The sequence below is a fragment of the Sturnira hondurensis genome, unplaced genomic scaffold (assembly GCF_014824575.4).
Source record: "Sturnira hondurensis isolate 20B ecotype Veracruz unplaced genomic scaffold, ASM1482457v3 Scaffold0009314, whole genome shotgun sequence".
In the NCBI taxonomy this organism is placed as follows: Eukaryota; Metazoa; Chordata; class Mammalia; order Chiroptera; family Phyllostomidae; genus Sturnira; species Sturnira hondurensis.
In genome coordinates, this window is record NW_028081945.1 from 1,149,891 (window position 1) to 1,171,575 (window position 21,685).

At 38.7% G+C, this 21,685-nt stretch overlaps 1 protein-coding gene and 1 pseudogene across 6 annotated transcripts in view; both read left to right on the top strand.

Annotated features, from left to right (window-relative positions):
- SRPK2 (SRSF protein kinase 2) overlaps positions 1 to 21,685 on the top strand; it is a 253,160-nt gene that overhangs the window by 121,165 nt on the left and 110,310 nt on the right. The gene's annotated exons all lie outside the window — the stretch shown is intronic.
- LOC118994430 (protein kish-A-like) lies at positions 18,792 to 19,198 on the top strand (annotated as a pseudogene).

The following is a 21,685-nucleotide window of genomic DNA, read 5'->3' on the forward strand; positions in this document are numbered from 1 at the left end:
TTGGTCTTAGAAATGCAATCACTTGCAAAGCCAACATGTAAGGCTTTTGATGAGTATTAAAGTTCCTCCAGGAAGGCACAGCTTTGCACTCTCACAGGCAGTGTGTAGAGGGCCTTTCTGCTTTTACCCTCAGTTGGGGTTCTCAGAATACTCTCTTTTTGAATATCGTAAACATAACGTCGAACAATATGCTAGACAGTGTTGACTTACTAGTCCTTCTGCTCCTTAGCTCTTCCCTGTAGTAAAGCCAAATGTTACTGTGGTACCTTCATTGTTTCATAGGGCATGTATAAATAAGTGAAAGCGAAGTCCATATAGTCAGCTTTAACAAGACATGAGACACAGTAGGTTCTTGTTTTCAGGCAAGCATTAGGAACCTCCTAAGGTACATTTAGTGTTTATGCTAATAAATCTTAATTTTGTTGGGGATTTCAAGAAGTTACATGGCGAACTTCAGACAGATGACAAAACGTTAAACATAGTTTCCTTTTTTATGAAAGATGTGCAGGAATTAATATTCTCCAACCTCCCTTATTAAAACAGGGTTTTGTGGATGTTAAGTATTTACTGACTTTATTGCAAAATTTAGTCACCTTTTTAGTCATAATCTTCCTTTTGGCAAAATATATTTTTATTGCTAGATTTTGGGGTTGGGTGGGGGAGTCAGGAGTGTGCCTTGCACAGCCGGAGTACTGGGATCTAAAGTCTGCATCCTCAGGTAGCCATTGCTGGCTGAGGAAAACAGCATGTAAGAGAGCGAAATTCCCTAAGACGGGGATAGAGGTGGGGGAAAGGATGGAAAAATACGTGTGAGAGAGAGAGAGATGTTGTGCTCTGGTGGTAAGGATTTAGTGTTTAGATTTTGAACTTTATGCTGAAATTTACCAAGAGCCATTGAAGGAAGATGTTATGCCCATGTTTAGAATGTGCGCATGCTCCTATAGGCATAAAGTAAGGTCTTAAGAAAGTCTAAAGAAATGCATTTTCCCCTCTAGAATAGATGGGTTGTGTCATATGCTGCAGTTGGCGACAGAATGTTACTTATTTGCTCTAGCAATGGCTGGGAAATTATGACAGTATTTACCATTTGAATGACAGTGGGCAGATGAATTCCTTGATGCTATATTAAACATTGAAAAAGATTATCAAGAGAGGGTATGAAATATATTTCTCTCCAAGGCTTTAAAAAGAGGGTGCTCCCTTGTTTGTTTAGATGGGTAGAGATGTTCCTTTCTAAAGACAGGTGATTGGCTTATTGAGCCTTCAGTATATTTTTTTATGTTATGTATGATAATCATGACAGGATTTCTGATTTATAGTTAATAATTTGAAACGTTTGTCTCAAAATTTTCTGTCAACAATTTTGCTATAAAAGTGTTTCCTCTAATATATGAAGTATCACTTATATAGATTGTTTAAAATATTCTAGGCCAGTGCTGTACAATAGACTTTCTGCAATGATCTAGAAGGATCCATAAAATAGGCATGGTTTACTGAGCATTTAAAATATGGCTACATGCCCTGGCTGGCGTAGCTCAGTGAATTGAGCGCAGGCCTGCAAACCACACGATCGTGGTTCAATTCCCAGTCAGGGCACATTCCTGGGTTGCAGGCCAGTTCCTGGCAGGGGATGCACGAGAAGCAACCATACATTGATGTTTCCTTCCTCTCTCCTTCCCTTCCCCTCTAAAGATAAATAAATAAAATTAAAAAAAAATATGGCTACACGACTGTAGAACAAAATTTAAATTTGAAATTTAATTTAATTTAATGGTAATTTAAAATTTAAAAGACACTGAACTTTATTTTCAGACAAGAATGTCTAAAATAACTCTTGTTGTTTTAACCTTTTTTCAGTTATAATAGTATTTTTTCTTCGTTTTTTTCTTTCCTAAGAGCTATCTATTCCATTTTTTACTGTAGCTCTCTTCCTATGCTGACAATATTAAATGGTTTTATTTCCTTTATTTTAACTCAAATTGGTAATTTGAAAGGAATTGTATTCTCTAGTTATTTGTTCTTTGGTAAAGTTGTTTTTCCCCTTTAAAAGAGGAGAAGAATGCCACTAATTATCTACCATCACTCTACTTAACTGAATTTTAAGTCTTTTTAATGTTCTGCTAATTTAGCAGTGTCTGTTAATTGTAAAAACAATTTAGTTTTCTAAATCTTTGGTTTTAAAGGAAGAGATAAGATGAGATAGATTTCTAAGTGTATTATATCTTATTAAAGAAATAAAGATAAGTAGATGAGTTATAGTTTATGGTATTCACTACACACACAACATGCGTGGTTACAGATTATTCTCGCTTAGTTCTTATATCTATTTTAGCCAGTGTGCACACACACACAAAATGCAAAATCAGTTCTTTTGTGTGCACACACACAAAAACTGACTTGAAAACCAGTTCTTGTCCCTTTCACCAGCCAGGACATCTTGTTTTGGGGGCCAGGGTAGTGCTTAGCCTGCAGGAGGAGCCTCTTTAATGTGGGCCCAAAGAGGTTCACAGTTAGGTTGAATGTTGTTATATCTATTTATTGAAAGGGAAGTCTGATGGCACTAAACATAGAATTGTGAAAGAAAAAATTTTTGTTGTTCAGCTCAATCCTTTTTATTTTATTTTTTTAAAAATTTTTATTTATCTTTAGAAGGGAAGGGAAGGATTGAAATATCAATGTATGGTTGCTTTTTGGTGCATCCCCTGCTGGGAACTGGCCCCTGCTGGCCTGCAACCCAGGCATGTGCCCTGACTGGGAATCGAACTGCGATCTTTTGGTTTGCAGGCCCGTGCTCAATCCACTGAGCTACACCAGCTAGGGCTTTTTATTTTCTTAAGAGATTAAAATAATGCTTTAGTTTTTCTGGGTTTTCAGTTATAATTTGACAGTTGGTGTTTGAATAAATGAAAGACTTCTTTAGAGGAATCCTTGGCTGCCTTTGATATAATAAACACCTTGGTCTGTTGTATGTGATTTTCTCCTCAGTTTAGGACTGTCTGGGCTTTTGTAGTTAGAGCGAAAGAGTGTATTGATTTACTGCTGTATTGATTTACTGCTGTGGTGATATCTTGGTACAAGTCCATTTCAATATAGATGCAAATATTTATTTCAAAGTAAACAAGTCAAAATGTTTGCAGTGGGTTGTGCAATGTCTGGTGGCTCATCCTTCCTTCCTGTTCCTTCCCTGCTTGTGCCCCTGAGTAGCTTCTGCTGCTGTTCTGCCCTAATGTCAGTCAGGTTTCCAGGGGCTGCTTAGGCGCTGCTTAGCAGCAGTCCACCTGCCCTGAAGAAAAATACAGCTGTTATTCCCTGCTTCTCTCAGAGTTACTATAAACTATTTAATGGCTGGTGATGAAAATTGAGCTGATTATCATAGCAATAAATAAAACTTACCTGCTGTTCACCTACCCAGTTGTTTAATGAAATCACAGGTTTTGTAGAGAACATTAAAAAGGCCTTCTGATTCTCAGGACAAGATTATTACAGTGGATCTATTTGTAGAATATTTTTAGATAAATGTAAATCAAGCACTTTCCAAGAAATTTCTTCAAAACTTAATGTTTTAAAAGTGGATCTACGAAGTTAGATTTTTTAAAGATGAAATTCTGTCTGGTTACCTGCTTTGATTGGGTACTTTCTGTACTTTTGACCTAAAATTCCCCATCATCAGTTCCGTGGCATCATGCCATGTATGTGTGTAAAGTAAAACTGGTGTATCTCCACATGTGAAGTTACCATTTAGTGACTGACACTGTGATCCCCAGTAAGCCCAGCGCAGCCTTTTCCCCAGTGGTGCAGCACATCAGTGTTGCTTTTCTTGCAGTGTTTGCATTTAAGGGTCTATAAAAACAAAATATGTGTTTTTAAACACCAGGAAAACACTTAGCTCTGTGATATGGTTAAGCTTTTAGAGGCACGTGGGAAACAAGAGCTTATATAAAGAAATGGAAGATTTATACGTCATGTGTCATAATAATTCCAAGTCATACTGTTGAAAAGAATGTTGGAGGAATCACCACATTGTCAAAATTCTTATTTTCCGTCAAACTTTAATATATTTGAGATTGTAGAAAGTAAAAGTACATTTCTGAATGCTGCAGTTTGGTTCTTTTTTTTATTCTTTATTCTATCACAGTTGTCCCAATTCTTTGTCCCCTTTGCCCTCTTCCATTCAGCCTACAACAATTCAGTTATAATGATTCATTTTTATAAACTAATCTAAAGCATTTAACTAGTTCTTTTGACCAGACATATGTAGAGGAATAGGATGATAAAAACACCATAGCAAGACTTGAACTGGGAGGTTCAGTTTGTCTCCCACTCTTGTCTTATACACAATGAAAACTTTGGTACCCCAAATGGTGATGTGATTTATCTAAGGTTCCAGGTAGGATTGAAATTTAGAGTATTGGAGCATTGCACAAAGGGATTGATTTGACCAGTTTTTTTTCTCTCCTTTAAGAACATCGAGAAGGCTTATTTTAAATTGTACTAGTACTAGTATTTTAAATAATATAGTAGTTTTTAAAAAATATATTTTATTGATTATACCATTACAGTTGTTCTATTCCCCCCCTTCAATCCCCTCCACCTGCACACTCCCTCCCCCACCATTCTCCCCCCCTTAGTTTATAACCACGTGTCTCAAGTTCTTTGGATTCTATATTTCCCCCACTATTCTCGCCCTCCCCCCTGTCTATTCTCTACCCACCATCTATGCTATTTTCTGTGCCTTCTCCCCCCTTCTCCTCCTCCCACCCCCCTGTTGCTAACCCTCCATGTGTTCTTCATTTCTATGGTTCCACTCCTGATCTAGCTGTCCTCTTTGGTTTGCTTTCAAGAAGAAAGACTTTGGTGATACACAATAAAAGAAAACTTTGTTAGCATGCAGCCTTGTGCTGTAGTTATGAGCCCGTGGAGACATAGAGTTTTGATTGCCAGCTCACACGGTACTGCAAGTACTGGGCGCTTCTGTTTTCTCTACAAAACACTGAATTTGAATGCCCGTAAGGGAGACTTGGGCCCACTCCAGTAGAACCAGAACCCAAAATTTATTGTTATGTATCTTAATGCTGTATGCTCACCTAGCTGATTCTGAGGGTATTTCAATTGTGAACGATTCACATAAAGGGAGAAGCCTCCTCTGTCTGGAAATGTCCTTCAGCAGCAGATGTACTGATGTGCAGTCTTACCCCTTACCCGGGACTGTTCTAGGCATGTGAAAGATTACCTTCACTTACTAGATGCCTGTCAAAATTGGTAAACTTTGTAGCTTTAGTATTGAAAAATACCTGGTTCTAAAATGTGTAGATATGTTTGATACAAAAGGTCTATATCTTTGGTTAAGGAAGAATTTGGGACAAAAGATGAAGCACTAAAAGTGATCCTTCTCAGTTTCTTTGCTGGTCTTTTATCTAAATGTCAGCACCTCCCCCGCCAGGGTCTCTGTTCTAGGCCTGCTGTTCTTGGCCTGCTGTTCTTATATGCACTTTTTTCATTTCCATGGTGTTGAATACCATTTGTGTGCTGATGAGACTCCAAATTTGTATCTCCCAACTCTTTATTTTGAGCTACAGATTATCTAGCTGCCTACTTTACATCACTACCTAAATTCTTTTGAGTCCTCAAATTTAACCTGCCCTAAAACCAAATTCATTATTTCCTTTAGTCTTTCCTGACTGTGCTGATAGATTGGTTATATGGCCAATCTCTTGTAGGGGGAGTTGTATGTAGAAGGGGAGTGGGAGAGAGAATAAACAGTTCTTTTGGTTTATGGCTACCCTTAGGGGTTCTGGGCCCAGGACAAAAATTATCCTTGTATAGCCTGCCTCTCTGGCTTTAAATGAACATCTTAAATATCTTTTAAAGATAGTAGAAACTAACAGGAAACTTTGTAAAGTCTATATAAGGATAGAAGGAAGTCCCCTAATCTTAGTTTAGCAAATAGTGAGGGTTTTGCTGATGTGTGTTTGTAACTTTCAAGCTTTTCTTTGCAGCAGCTGGTGGAGCTGTGGTCATCTGTCTGCCAGACTTCTTGTTCGTGTTATTCTCACCTGCAGGCTCTGTAATAGTGAGGCCCACCTTGACTGGGTAGGCTCTACTCCCTCTAAAACTTTCTCATTCTGCTTATTTTAATTTTAGAAAGTGAATGTAACTCCATGGATTCAAAGCCTCAGCATTATCTTATTTTTCCTTTTAGTTCTCATCTTCTTGATCACTAGGCCTGTTGATTCCTTTGCACAAGTCCTTTACAGACCTGTCTGCTCTCATCTGACTTTGTTGTAAGGCTTTTATTCAGCTATTCCTCACCTCTGAGCTCCAGTGCTGCTTAGTCTCTTTCCTGACTGCCACTAACCTCTCCCCTTTGCCCTTAGTACCGCCTTCAGGAACACTGTTCCTCAAAGAGACTCGCACTATAGCTTAAGAAGGTCCTCCACAGTCTGGTGCTCTTAATCTGGAGCTCCTACGGATCCACCACCGCTGGTCCTGTCAGCCTTCATGACAGGCTCTTCCCTCTGCCTGGACCTCACTTTCTCAGCTTTGAGCCTCCCTATCCTGCAGAGGGCCCTTCTGTGTTTTGCCTCCCAGTATGCCATTTATAAATCTGTGCTGAGAAGCTGCCTGTCAGTAGACCATGAGAAACAAAGTATTTTATCTCTCTTCATGTTCCTGGTGCCTAGTACATCATCTAGCCTACATAGTAGGTACAAATGATTATTTGAATAAAGACTTTTGACTTCCCAATTGGTGTGGACATATTCTCCAGGAAAAAATTGTCGTCCCCCACCACCCACTGAAAATACTGGACAGTATTTTCTTGTATCACTCTCTTTTGAAAAACTTTGCTAAATAATTGTTATTGTAGCTGTTTTAACCAGCCTGCCTGGGCTCAGAAACCTTAAAGGACTCCCATTACTTTCACTGAGCAGCTTCTTTTTGGTAGTACTGTCCTTCTAGAAATACCTACCTGATGTTTGAATTGCCCCTGAGCCCTGAGCCCTGGAGCCTTGGAGGCACACAGAGCTAACGAATGGCAGAGTTGGGGCTTCAGTGTAAGCTACCCATTTGTCTAGTTTTCTTTCCCTTGCATCTGAGTGATGCCAGCAGCCAGAATACTAGCAGAGCTCCTAGACTGAATTGAGAAAATTTTGTTTGTGCCAGTTCTCACATTTATATTTAGGTTATGTGCTGAACTACAGATAATTATTAAATGGGCTGTAATTTAGAGATAATATATTCTTTGTAATTAAAATAGAAAATTCTGTACCTTTCTTCAAATTCTGAGTGTATTTTAAAATTCTCAACTTTGTTCACAGACCTAAATTCACCATTTATTATCTAAGATGGTTTCACAAGTAAATTTAGGATTTTAATTTTAATCCTGTCAACTTTGCTTCTGTCTCCGTTGCTGACCTGTAAAATGACTCATCCAGGCTTGGAAAATTATGATTAGAATGAATGTAAAGATGTCCAGGCTTTTTGAGCCTTGGCCATACCTTCTTATCAGAATAGGTAAAAATACAGAAGTAGAATTACGTATTTGAAATACTACTCTCTTGTCCAGCTGTAAGCCTTCATAGCTTTCTGTCCTCGCACTGAATTTGCAGCTTCAGTCAAGCCAAAGGGCACTTTACAAATAGGAGACCCAACGCGCTGTTAAGACTCACTGGTGAGCCCAGTGGCTGTTTTGCTGTATAGGTGGCTGCTGAAGACCAGTCTCAGTCCTCTCTCAAGTGGATTTGAGCTGAGAATAGATCATTCGTTTTGGGTTGGCAAAGCACAAGCTCTGGATTGTTTTTTGTTGCTTGTTTCAAATTAGAATTTGTGTGTGTGCCTGTGAGTAGATCTTTGTGTATACAGTAGTACCTAAAAATGGTTACTTTGCTATATATATACTGTGGTTACTTTGCTATATATATATACTATTTATCTACTACACCCTATGCCTTGCCCAGTAAATGTCCATTCTCTTCCTTTAGAAGCAGACAGAGGAAGAGGGGGTTGTACATCAGGTAACTTAGATCTCTAAAATGGAAGGGCCATTCAAGATCATGTTGTTTATTTTATAGATGAAATACCAGACCTAGAAATGTTTTCCATCCTCAGCCAGGTGATAATGGTACCAGTTGGAAATGATGGTGGGAAATATTTAACTTTTTACTTTAAAAATTTAAAGATTTAGCCTTTGGGTTTGGAGTAAGGTTATGCAGAATATGACAGACTGTTGACAGTAGTCCTGATGACCATTTCCTGGGGGGGGCGGATTTCCTTTTAATATTTTTAAGCTTTTCCATTTATCTGCTTGAAGGGGTTATAGAGGGAATGATTGAAAATGTACATTCTTGGGAAGTTGTCTGGTCATAATGCTGGGAGCAGTGTGAAGGGAGGGAGGAGAGTTGCAGTGGAAACAAAAGATCATGTCTAACTTGATCTTTTTTTTAAAATATTTTTTTATTGATGATGCTATTACAGTTTTTCCAATTTTTCCCCCTTTATTCCCACTTCAGCATTCTGCCCCCCCCCCACTTCCTTCATGTCCATGGGTTGTACATATAAGTTCTTTGAGTCCTCTGTTTCCTATATCATTTTTTATCTTTGCCCATCTATTTTATGCTGACTAATTATGCTTTTTCTTCCCTATACCTTTCCCCCCTATTCCTCCCTTCCCCTTTCCTAGTGAAATCCCTCCATGTGATGTCCATTTCTCTGATTCTGGTCCTGTTCTAGTTGTTTGCTTAGTTTTTGTTTTCATGGTTTTTCTTTTCTTTTAGGTTCATTTGTTGATAGTGGTGAGTTTGTTGACATTTTACTGTTCACATTTTTTATCTTCTTTTTCTTATATAAGTCCCTTTAGAATTTCATATAATAAGGGCTTGGTGATGATGAACTCCTTTAACTTGACCTTATCTGGGAAGCACTTTATCTGCCCTTCCATCCTAAAGGAAAGCTTGGCTGCATAGAGCACTCTTGGATGTAGGTCCTTGCCTCTCAAGACTTCAAATACTTTTTTCCAGCCCCTTCTTGCCTGCAAGGTTTCTTTTGAGAAATCAGCTGATAATAGTCTTATGGGAACTCCTTTGTAGGTAACTGTCTCATTTTCACTGCTTCTTTTAGGATTCTCTCTTTACCTTTAATCTTGGATAACTTAATGATGGTGTGCCTTGGTGTGTTCCTCTTTGGGTCCAACCTCGCTGGGACTCTCTCTGGGCTTCCTGGACTTCCTAGAAGTCAATTTCCTTCACCAGATTAGGGAACTTCTCCTTCATTATTTGTTCAAATAAGTTTTCAGTTTCTTGCTGTTGTTCTTCTCCTTCTGACTCCACTATAATTCTGATATTGGAGTGTTTCAGGTTGTCCTAGAGGTTTGTAAGACTCTTTTCACTTTTTTGAATTCTTTTTTCTCCTTTTCTTCTGGATTGATGTTTATTTTTTCCTTTTGTTCCAAATCATTGCTTTGAGTCTTGGTTTCCTTCCTGTCACTGTTGGTTCCCTGAGTATTCTACTTTGTTTCACTTTGGTTTATCCTTCAGTTGTTTTTTCATTTTTCCACCAAGCTCAATCAGATCTGTGAGCATATTGATTGCCAGGGCTTTAAATTCTCCATCAGGTGGGTTGGCAATCTCCTCCTTGCTTAGTTCTCTTTCTGAGGCTTTGCTGTATTCTTTCATTTTGGCCATATTTCCTTGTCTTGGCACAGCTGATAGGTTGTAAGGGGGCAGGGCCTCAGGTATTCACCCAGGCAAGGCGACCCTCCTTGCTGTGCTGTGGGGGAGGGGCCAGAGAGAGAACAGTGTGGCTTGCATGCTGGTCTCTAGCACATTTTCCAGTGGACTCATGTGAGACTGGGAGTTTCTCCCACTGGGACAACCCCAGCTGTAGTCCACAGTCAGCTCTGAATCTCAGTTTTCCCCTTAAGTCAGCCCCTCCTACACAGCCCAGAGCTTGGCAGCCAGCCCCGCCCCCAGGGTCTGCCTGTCTCCAGGGGTTTTCTGAGTTGGCCCCCAAGGTCTGTTTCCTTACCCATCTGGTTGTTCCGGTTGATTTTTTCTTTAATTCCTTGGTTGTCAGAGTTCCATGCAGTTTGATTTTCTGGTGATTTTGGTTGTTTATTGATTTTAGATTGGTTGTTATCCTCCTTTTGATTGTGTGAAGAAGCAAAAGGTTTCTACTTACGCCTCCATCTTGGCTGGAACTCCACTAACTTCATCTTCATCCTGCACAGAATCACCATTTTCGATAAAGGAAGGGATTGTCTGGTGATGATAGGTTTATAGAATTATGGAACTGAAAGCAGCAGCAAGATATATTGGAAAGGATATATGGATTTTGGAGCCATGGACCAGAAGCTAAATCCTGACAAGCTACCTAATTTCTTTTAAGTCTATAAGTTTTTCTGATTTTTAAAATAGACCTCACAGGGAATTGTGAGGATTTAAGGAGATAATGTATGTAAAATGGATGCTCAGGAGGTGGTGGGTGGTACTGTTTTATAAGAGGGAATTTGGCTTAGAGAAATGATCACATGCTTTGTAATCAGGCCCGATTTTCAAATGAGCCGGTCACTGAATTGTTTTACTTTGGGTAAGTGGGATGCAGCATATAAAATGATTCATACAAGTTGGGTAATCATGAAATTTACCTGAGATCATATACATAAAGTGTCTAGGACAAGATAACCCATTTAGTAAATGATCTGGATAGATGCTGCAGAGAAGGGATGTCCAAATTCAGCCCAACAGTCCTGTTATGCACCTTAATTTTGTCATTCTCTAATTTTGATATTAGAATTAGAGTTCTTAAAAGCAAAATCACAAAAAAGTTTACATCCCTTCTTTACCACACAATCTCTTTTTAAAAGTTAATTTGTTTTGTATTCTGACAATTTTGTACGTTCACTTACAGTTTTTACATCTTTTTGCCCTTAAACTCTTCCTCCAATTTGGCAAAATGGTCCTTGAACATTCTGTAAGAGGCAAATAAACAAATGATAAAAATAAAACATTACAGGCCATGAACTGGAATCTTCTTGGCAAAGGCTACTTTAAGCATCTGAAACACTTCGCTAAATATTTGGTAAATATGTATAGTAAAAGTATTTGATAAATAAATAATCTGGTAAATATCAGGTTAATAATTTCATTGTGGTAATTAAAGGCCTACAATAGCCCTGGCTGGTGTGACTCAGTGGATTGAGTGCTGGCCTGTGAAACAAAGGGCCACCGGTTCATTTCCCAGTCAGGGCACATGCCTTGGTCGTGGGCCAGGTCCCCAGTAGGGAAGGGAGCACAGGAGAAGCAACCACACAATGATGTTTCTCTCCCTCCCTCCCTTCTCTTCTCTCTAAAAATAAATAAATAAAACTTAAAAAAAATAAAGGCCTACAATAAATCAAGAGCATATTTAAAAAACAGCACATGGGAAAAATGTATTTTTGGAGTAGTATTCTTTGTCAATGCCCAGAGATCTTTCTCAGTTGAGGGACAAGTGGGGTTCAAAGGTCAGATGTTAGTTCACCCTATTTGTCTATGTTTAGTCTTCTAAAGTTAAAATTTTTTTCCTCTCTCTCTCCCTTCCTGCCTGATTGTGGTTTCTAGGATTTGTATGTAAAGAACATTATAAACAAGGAAGAATATATGGCACTTTGCATGATGTTTTTATACCTTTTCTGTGTTCTTGGGACTCAGTTTAAATAACTTAAATTTTTTTTTTTAGGCAGAGAAGCTAGGGGAAAAGAGAGAGAGAGAAGCATCAGTGTGAGCGAGAAACACCAATTGGTTGCCCCTTTTATGCTCCCCAGATGGGAACCGAACCCTCAACCCAGGCATGTACCTGGACCTGGGCTCTAACTGGTGACCCTTTGCTTTGTGGGACTGTTTCTATATGAAAATTATTCACTCTTGCTCCATAAAAATATAAACATAAGTTTATAGGCTATTTACTTCTGACCTTTTTAGTCTGTGTTCAGTGTATTTGCTGTAGAGATTGACCTTATTTTACTGTAGGTAAAATATGATTGGTGGAGATGCGAAATGAAAGCAGGGTTCGTTTTTAAGAAAGAATACAAAGGAAAGAGCTGAGGAAATAAAGAGCGATTGCTGACCAAGGCTACAAGCAAGGTTTCTAGTTTAAAGGGGGGAGAAAGGCCCTGGCTAGTGTAGCTCAGTGGCTTGAGAAATGGGCCTGCGAACCCAACAACCGCAGTTCGATTCCCAGTCAGGACACCTGCCTGGGTTGCAGGCCAGTTCTCAGCAGGGGACACACGAGAGGCAACCACACCTTGATAGTTCTCTCCCTCTCTCTCCTTCACTTCCCCTCTCTCTAAAAATGAATAAGTAAAATCTTGAAAAGGAAAAGAATTATTCTCTTAAAAAAGGGAGGGGGGAGAAAAAATTAATCTCAGGGAGTTATAGCTTTCTAATTCTTATGACCATGTATCACTGCATTTAAATCTGTTCCATGGTTTTTCATACTTCAAAGTTTTTTCTGTTGTTGCTTTATATTATAGAGTACTCTTTCTGTAGCTGACTCTAACTAGATTTTGTTAATTGTGTTTTTAGTTTTTACTGTCTTCCCATCACACGTTGTCAAATCTTAAGAGTATATTTGAAACAATGTATTTTGATGTTCAGGCTCTTTTCCCTCCAACCTTCTTAAGGGGCCTGGCTCAGTTATAGCGGGGAACCCCCCAAAAGAAGTATTATTTGTGGGGTGACAAACTGGACCTACTGCTTCAGTGGTGCCTCGATAATTCTGGGAAAACGTTTGGTGTAGGCTTACTTCCCGTGCAAAGTCAAATTGTATCAACATTTTTTCTAACTTGAGAAGGAAGGAGTGATATCTATATTTTGTATTTGCTAATACTAATTCAAGTGTAATTTCTTGTTTTGAAAATTTTAATTAAAAGTTTGGATTGGTTAGTTAAAACTTAAGTTTATTTCTTGTTCCCCTTTTTGCCAATTGGTAAATCATACTAGGTAAGAATTTATTATTCATAGCCTCTTCTGATGAAGAGAACTATTTCCAAAGTAGGGCTTCAGAATCAGTAGGCTGCATTATTCTAGTATGCAGGGCAACTATACACTTATTTGCCTGGGATAGCTCCAATTTACGTGTCTTCTTGAGGAGGGAAAATAGAGGAGGGAGGGAAGGAAGCCTTTTCACTCTCGAAAGTACATTGTTTGATGGATTAGGGGATCACTCTGGCTTAATGATGTCAAAGCTCTCCAGTGGAGTTATTGCATCCACACTTTTTTTATAGGGATTCAAAATGTCCATTCTGGCAGAAAGCTTGAAAAGATGTGCTCCCAAATGGTTTTGGTTGTTTCTTTGTGAGTGGTGGGATTGTAAATGATGCCACTTTCTTCATTGTAGTTACCTCTATTTTCTAAGTCTCTACTACGTTAGATGATTTTGTTACTAAAAACAAAGTAAAACAACAAAACACGTTTTCAAAAATTGTTTAATTTTAACAAAAATATAGACTGTGTAATGATTAAGCCTTATCAGGCTTTTGCATTCCAAGCAATACAAACTGACTGTGGCTCTTTTAACTAGAAATAAACTTTATTGGAATGATTGAAGTAGGCAGTGGAACAACAGAAAAGCTGGGAAACAGGTGGAAAGGCAGCAGCCACTGTCGTGCTACTGAGACAGTCCTGGGGCATCTGGGCTACTGGACACACCCTAGCTATGTAGCCAGGACCCTCTGGCTGTGAGTTTGTTGCCTGGTTCCTTGAGCCAGTCCTTCATACTGGGTGTCTCCCAAGCGGAGCCTGGGCTGATCTCCTAGAAGCGAGGACAGACCACATCTTCCACTCCAGGATGCGTTATGCTTTATTGTTTATGGTGACTCCCCTTCTTACCATCTGCTCACAACCTAAAGGATGAAAAAAATGATGATGTTCTAGTTATCTTAATATCCATCTATTAAGAATTTGAAGGAGGCACACAGGGCCTTTAAAGGGAATTTGCTTTGACTTGAAAATGATTGTTAATTGCCACTAGCTGGAGTCCCAAGTAATGTTGCTTTGCTGTTGTTTTACCCAGCACAATTTAGCCATTACCTAGAACCTCTTGTCATTTGTCTGGTTGTGGGAATAGTTATTTACAGAGGGGTTAATTTAGCTATATGCCTTGCTTTTAACTCTGGGTTATTTTGCTCATGAGCTGTGTCAAACTTAATAGCACTGTAGCTTTTTTAGTGTTTTAATTGTCAGAATGTACTGCTGCTGTTATTGGCTGTTAACATTTAAATGATTTTGCAATCTGGGCCGATGTGGCTCAGTTGGTTGGAGCATTGTCCTGTAAACTGAAAGGTTGTGGGTTCCATCCTCTGTCAGGGCGCATGCCTAGGTTTTGGGTTCGGAACCCAGTCGGGTGTACCCTGGAGGCAACTGACTGATATTTTTCTCTCGCATTGATGCCCTCCCCCTTTTTCCCCTACCCTCTTCCTCTCTCAAAGCAAAGAAAAAAATAAATAAACAAATGCTTTTCCCCAAATCAGTCCAAGACTTAAACATTTATAATGAACCTAATACCAAGTAGGCAAAATAGAAATATCTTGTTGGTTACTCTGATGTGCTCTCTTAGGTTCTTAGAGTTCAGCTTGCAGCTTTAATACAGCACCTACATGTTTCATGTCTGGTGACATGAAACATGTCAGCTTTTTCCTTATCAGTCATGGTATTCAATTTTTTTAAACATATGATGGTTGCAGAAAAAGCTTCATGACCTCTTTTTTAAGTCTCTTGACCTGATTTTTCTAGTCAAAAGTTGGATATGAGATTTAAGTAGTATACTTGGAATTCCTTTCAGAGATGAAAACTGCCTGGGCCCCAGGATAATTATTAGCTCAGATAGTTCACTTCTCTGAACTTTCTGTTGTTTTAGTGAGGAAGATTTGTTTGATGAAGAAGAATATTTGCACATTCTTCTCCTAGGAACTGGAACATCTAAATAATCCAAGTAGAGGTGTAAGTGTGCTTTCCAGAATGTGCTGACCCACGTGATTTAGTGAGTCTTCCATTAGTAGACTGGCAGGAGGGAGTGGGAATAGGTAAAATTTTATGCCAAATAATATTTGTTACATTTTCTATTTTAATTGTTCCCTTTAAGTTTTAAAATTAAAAATCATTTTGGCAGCCTACAGAATGGTATTTCAAAAAGTCACACCTTTTCAAACAAATGTGATCAAAAGCATGAAGTTTATGGGTATTTTGAGAATTGTTGCTGTTTGTTACTGAAATGTCCTGGGGTTCTGATAGTCTCTTACAAGGAAGCTGAGGGGGTGGTGGTATTCTGGTGGCTCTCCAGGCCCTGAACTCACCTGATACAAACTTCACATCAGGTTATCACCTACTATAATGTAAAGTGAATCTTCAAACCAGTGCCCATCTTTTGCACCTTGCAGCCCTGTGTGAGACAGTGTTCCCACACTGCTGTTTGAGTTTATCTCTACATGTGTGGAGGTGGTCCATTTGGTGATTTTCATTTATTTATAGTTTCTTAATAAAAATCTTAAAGCGATTCATCTTAATTTCTTAAATTTGGTATTTTACACCTGATACCCATAAAATCTTTTCTCGGTTCTGTTGTCAATGGTTCTGGTGCTCCGATTTGCCCTCATCTCCTTTGTTTCTCTCTGGCAAGCGAATGACAGGTTGTATGGTAAGCAGTATCATGTGAGAGGAAAGATGTTTGGCTTATATGTCAACATTTTGGGGTTTATAATTTTGGACCTGCTGTTTAATATCTGTTTGTTATGGAATGGGAGTGGATCTCTTGTATAGTCCCAAAATGGGGATAAAAACTACTTTCCCTCTACAGCACCATTGTATGAGAAGAAATAATATGTACTGTTTTTCAGTAAATTAGCCACCTATGAATTATAATACACACCATTATTTTATTTACCACTAAGAAAGAAAATTCACTGCCACTGTCATGCTTCTGGAACAGTCCTTTAAATTCCCTTTAAAGGCCCTGTGTGCCTCCTTCAAATTCTTAATAGATGGATATTAAGATAACTAGAACATCATCATTTTTTTCATCCTTTAGGTTGTGAGCAGATGGTAAGAAGGGGAGTCACCATAAACAATAAAACATAACGCATCCTGAAGTGGAAGATGTGGTCTGTCCTCACTTCTGGGAGATCAGGGCACAGGCCCTCAGCCCAGGCTCCGCTTGGGAGACACCCAGTATGAAGGACTGGCTCAAGGTACCAGGCAGCAAACTCACAGCTGGAGGGTCCTGGCTACATAGCTAGGATGTGTCCAGTAGCCCAGATGCCCCAGGACTGTCCCAGTAGCATGACAGTGGCTTTAAACTACATTAAACTACAGTAGGATACACCATTGATTGCAAACTGCATCCTGCTATTAGAAATTATACATGTAAAAACCAGACATATTAGAATACATGAAATATGTTATGTCTTCATGTTGCTGTCAGAGTGACATTTTAGAAACCACAAATCTTGTAATATTGTTTTGCTGCTTGAACTTTTCAGTGACTTTCTATAGCCTGAGAGTAAAATCCGAACCCTGAAAACAATGAACAAGGTTTAGCATAATCTGGTTCAAAGTGAGGTATCTGGACCAGCAACATTGATACCACCTGGTAACTTTTCAAAAATGTGACTTCTTACCCCTGGCCGGGTGGCTCAGTTGGTTGGAGTGTTGTCTCTTGCACCAAGAGGTTGCAGTTTTGATCCCTGGTCAGGACACATAAAGGAGGCAACCGATCGATATCTGTCTGTCTGCCTGTCTCTTTCTTCCTGCCTCTTCCTCCCTTTCCCTCCCCTTCCCTTCCTCTCTCTCTTAAAAAAACAAAGTTACTTCTCAGACTCCACCCTATTCCATGGGATCAGAAACCATGGTATGGATCTCAGGAGTCTGTGCTTTAATGAGGTTTTTGGGAGATTATGATATATGCCAAATTTGAGAACCACTGGTCCGGGCCAAGTGCCCCTTGCAGATAGGGGTTAATCCAGGAGCACTGTGATTGCTGGAGTGTAAGGTGAGAGATCTCCCTAAGAAATCATCCTCCAGAGAAAAGCACTGTAAACATCTCAGTAAGTTAGATGTTTAAAGCCAGTTCAATGGCTTTATTTTGAACAGCCAAGAACTCTTTGTGATGACGTGTTAATATGATAAATTAATGTGATTTTTAATCAGTGTTTAGTTTCAAATATTTTTAGAATTTACTAGTGAAAGTAGTAAGAAAGACAAAGGCATTTTAACACCATTTTTTTTTAAGATTTTATTTATCTTTAGAGAGGAAAGGAAGGAGAGAAGGAGAGAAACATCAATGTATGGTTGCCTCTAGTAAGTCCCCCGCTGGGAACTGGCCTGCAACCCAGGCATGTGCCCTGACTGGGAATCGAACCGCGATCATATGGTTCCCAGGCTCGCACTCAATCCAATGAGCTACGCCAGCCAGGGCCCAATTTTGTAATTATGTTTTCCAGATTGTGTGTGCATGTGAAATAAATAGAAAAACTGATTTGAATAAATATTTTGCATCTGCGATAGATAATAGTTCCAGTGGCAGTATCATGTTTACTTAAATAAAAATGACAGCAATTTATCTCAAACCTGGAAATGAAGATGCTATATTTTGGAAAACTTGACTTTTAGACTAAAGAAGTGGCTTTATTTATCAGTACAGTGTAACAAAGATGCGAGTGTATAATTTGAATAGAATAGCCTCGTGAACATGAGAAAAACAATCTTTTTAAATATTATTTTATAACATGGATATAAATGTATGCTTATATTAAAATTAAATATTATAAGTAAATATTTGACTGTCTTATCTTAATACCTAAAAAAGTTTACCAAAAATTTGGGGGGAGCAATGGCCAGATAATATTTGTAGTTTCCAAAAAATTACATTGTCCTTTCTGCCCTTTTTTTTCTCCTTGTGGGGTTCTTGTGTTCTGTGAAACTCTTTTATCATCTTCTCCCCATGTCTGCTAGGCCTGTTTCCTTTCCCATTTCAAGGTTAAGAGTACCGTTTTTCTGCCTCCTAAAGCATCTGGTAGGTATCACATCAATGCACCTTTTTTCATTGCTGTGGTGCATTCTTTTGGCTTCTTTAGTTATTCTTCTTCTTTTTTTTAAAGATTTTATTTATTTGTCTTTAGAGAGGAAGGGAAGGAGAGAAGGAGAGAAATATCAATGTATGGTTGCCTCTCATGGGTCCCCTGCTGGGAACTGGCCTGCAACCCAGGCATGTGCCCTGACTGGGAATCGAATCGTGATCCTGTGGTTCGCAGGCCTGCGCTCAATCCACTGAGCTACACCAGCCAGGCTGCTTCTTTAGTTCTTCTAAAGTGTAAGTTATTTTAAATCTCTCTCTCTCTCTTGTTTAAGATTTTATTTATGTGTACAGAGGAGACGGGAAGGAGAACAAGAGGGAGAGAAAACTCAGTGTGTGGTTGCCTCACACACCCTCTACTGGTGAACTCACCTACAACACAGGCATGTCTCCTGACTGGGAATTGAACCAGTGACCCTTTGGTATACCAGCTGGCACTCAGTCCACTGAGCCACAACAGCCAGGGCTTAAGTCTCTCTTTTTAGAGTAATGCGTAACTAAATGTAACAGACTTTGTATTGTGTCTTGGTTTGAAGGATGGCTTATCTATTACTTAGTTTTCTAACCTGGGGAAAGTTACTTAATCCTAGTCTCCATAAATTGAAGAGAATAGCTTGCTAGATTATAATAGTATTGAATGAAGCAGCACAGAGTAAGCATCAATAAATGCTTACTATTTGACATGCCTTTTTTGACCCGGGCCTGGAAGGGTGATGTGGCTGGGGCTTCCCTGGCCTCCACTATGTCTGCCATTTTCAACTTTCAGAGTCAGTTGACTGTAATCTTGCTGCTAATATGTGCCTGTGCTTCTCTCTGATCTTTGGCACCCAGTTTCCTGAGTGGAAAAAAATCTGGTTTGTTGGGTATATTTTGGAAGTGTGCCAGAATTGGTGAACAGAAGAATCCTTCTGTTGCAGTGTGCTGTATAGTGATGGCCTTCAGCATCCTCTTCATACAATAGTTTGGAAGAATACCTGGATTTAATTCCCAGCAGATTTCAATATAAAAGGGAGACTTATCTGCAGAAAATAATGGAAAGAATGGTTAGCTTTATCTCTGAATATTGAATGGGATCAATTTCCACCTGCTGTTTGCTATTTTGTTATTGGATGAATGTTCTATATCTAATTATTTGTAACTATTTAATACTCAAAGAGTTTGTAACAGTCTCAGTACTGTCACTGCAGTGTTACATTCTGCAAATGTCATTTTGTTGTGTCCGATTCCAGTTTTTAATGAGGTACCTGTAAGGCACATAGGAGAAAAAAATTGGTAAATTATTCAAGTTCCTTTCACTGAGGTTTGGAAGAGATATGTCTTTGTAGAATGAGATTGTATACTAGACTGGTTTTCCTTGTGGAAAAGTTCAAATTTTGTTGATAAGGATTAGAGTCATGTTTAATACTTGTTTTATCTCTGGCCACACCGTTTTGAGGATTAACCAGACCATGTCTACTCTTAGTGAACTCTGTAGCTTATTACAAGTTTTTAAGCTATTTAAAACAAGCCTGTGCAATTCTGAGGAGGAAGATAAATGAGATGTGACTTGAGCAGTGCTGGGAAGATGTTTGTATTTAAAATAAAAGGGTGTAGAAGGGCCAACTGGTGTGGTGGCCTCTGCAGCCTCTCTTCTCTGGTTAAGTGTGGACACAGGTCTTAAGCATAAGTTGGACTAGCTGTCATTCTCTAAATAAAATTACATACTTAAAATGAAGAGCAAACAGAACAATTACAAAACTATAATCGTGTGTTTTTTCATATTTTAACTACCCTAAAATGTAAACTGTATTTTTGTTTTTCAGTACAACACTTCAAGTCTAAAAAAAATACTATTCACTTTTGTCTCAGCACATTGTAAGGACCCAGGGTATATTTCTTAAATGAGACAGAGATTTCTCTCTAATTTAGACTCTGTCATCCATGGAGAGATCAAAAAGCAATAGGAATCCATAGGTGAAATATTATATATGTTTCAAAATCTTAATTACTTACTAATGTATTTCCATTGATTCAAACAGTACTTGTTTAATTCTAATCTTTAAAATAATTGCCCGTAGTCTCACATTTCAGCACCAGTACTGGTATTTTTCTGGTCTATTTTTTATTTTTTGTGTAATTGAGCTTATCTTATCATTACTGGAGTAGGAAAAATGTTAATGTGAATCTGCATTAAGGAGGGCTCTAAATTTCACATCATCAGTGATAAAGGTTTAACTGGGACTTATATTGACATAAAAATAATTATAAATTAATTAAAATTAAATTAATTTTATCTTATGCTGTAACATAAAATGGTTGCAGCTGTAAATTGTTGCAACCATCGTTGCAGCTGTAAAGCCAGTTTGCAGCATGAACAAAGAATGGCTCATATGTTGTTTCTGGTGCAACATCCACCCTCCCTCCAGGTACTTTTCACTTCATATATGAATTTTACAGAAATTATTAAGAGAGCCTTATTTGTGAAAGCAGTTGAGCATTTCATCTCTTTTTCCAGTGATCTCTCCTTAATCTTTAGTATACAACTTGTATTCTTATGAATACCTGTTAATGCATTGTGTTAGTTGATTTTGTCTTCTATAATTTTTACTGGGTCTTCTAGGTTCTTTTTTTAAAAAAATATATTTTATTGGTTATACCATTACAGTTGTTCTATTCCCCCCTTCATTCCCCTCCACCCGCACACTCCCTCCCCCAATATTCTCCCCCCCTTAGTTTATAACCACGTGTCTCAAGTTCTTTAGATTCTATATTTCCCCCACTATTCTCGCCCTCCCCCTATCTATTTTCTACCTACCATCTATGCTATTTTCTGTGTCTTCTCCCCCCTTCTCTTCCTCCCACCCCCCTGTTGCTAACCCTCCATGTGTTCTTCATTTCTATGGTTCCACTCCTGATCTAGCTGTCCTCTTGGTTTGCTTTTGTTTTAGGTGTGGTTGTTAATAACTGAGTGTTTGCTGTCCTTTCACTGTTAATATTTTTCATCTTCTTTTTCTTAGATAAGTCCCTTTAGCATTTCATATAATAAGGGCTTGGTGATGATGAACTCCTTGAACTTGACCTTATCTGAGAAGCACTTTATCTGTCCTTCCATTCTAAATGAAAGCTTTGCTGGATAAAGCAATCTTGGCTGTAGGTCTTTGGATTTCATGACTTGGAATACTTCTTTCCAGCCCCTTCTTGCCTGTAAGGTCTCTTTTGAGAAATCCGCTGACTGTCTGATGGGTACTCCTTTGTAGGTGACTGTCCCCTTATCTCTTGCTGCTTCTAGAATTCTCTCCTTCATTTTCATCTTGGCTAATGTAATTATGATGTGCCTTGATGGGTTCCTTCTTGGGTCCAACTTCTTTGGCACTCTCTGAGCTTCCTGGATTTCCTGGAAGTCTATTTCCTTTGCCAGACTGGGGAAGTTCTCCTTTATTATTTGTTCAAATATGTTTTCCACTCGTGGCTGTTTCTTTCCCCCTTCTGGTACCCCTATAATCCGGATGTTGGAACGTTTAAAGATGTCCTGGAGGTTCCTAAGCCTCTCCTCATTTTTTTGAATTCTCATTTCTTCATTCTTTTCTGATTGGATGTTTTGTTCTTC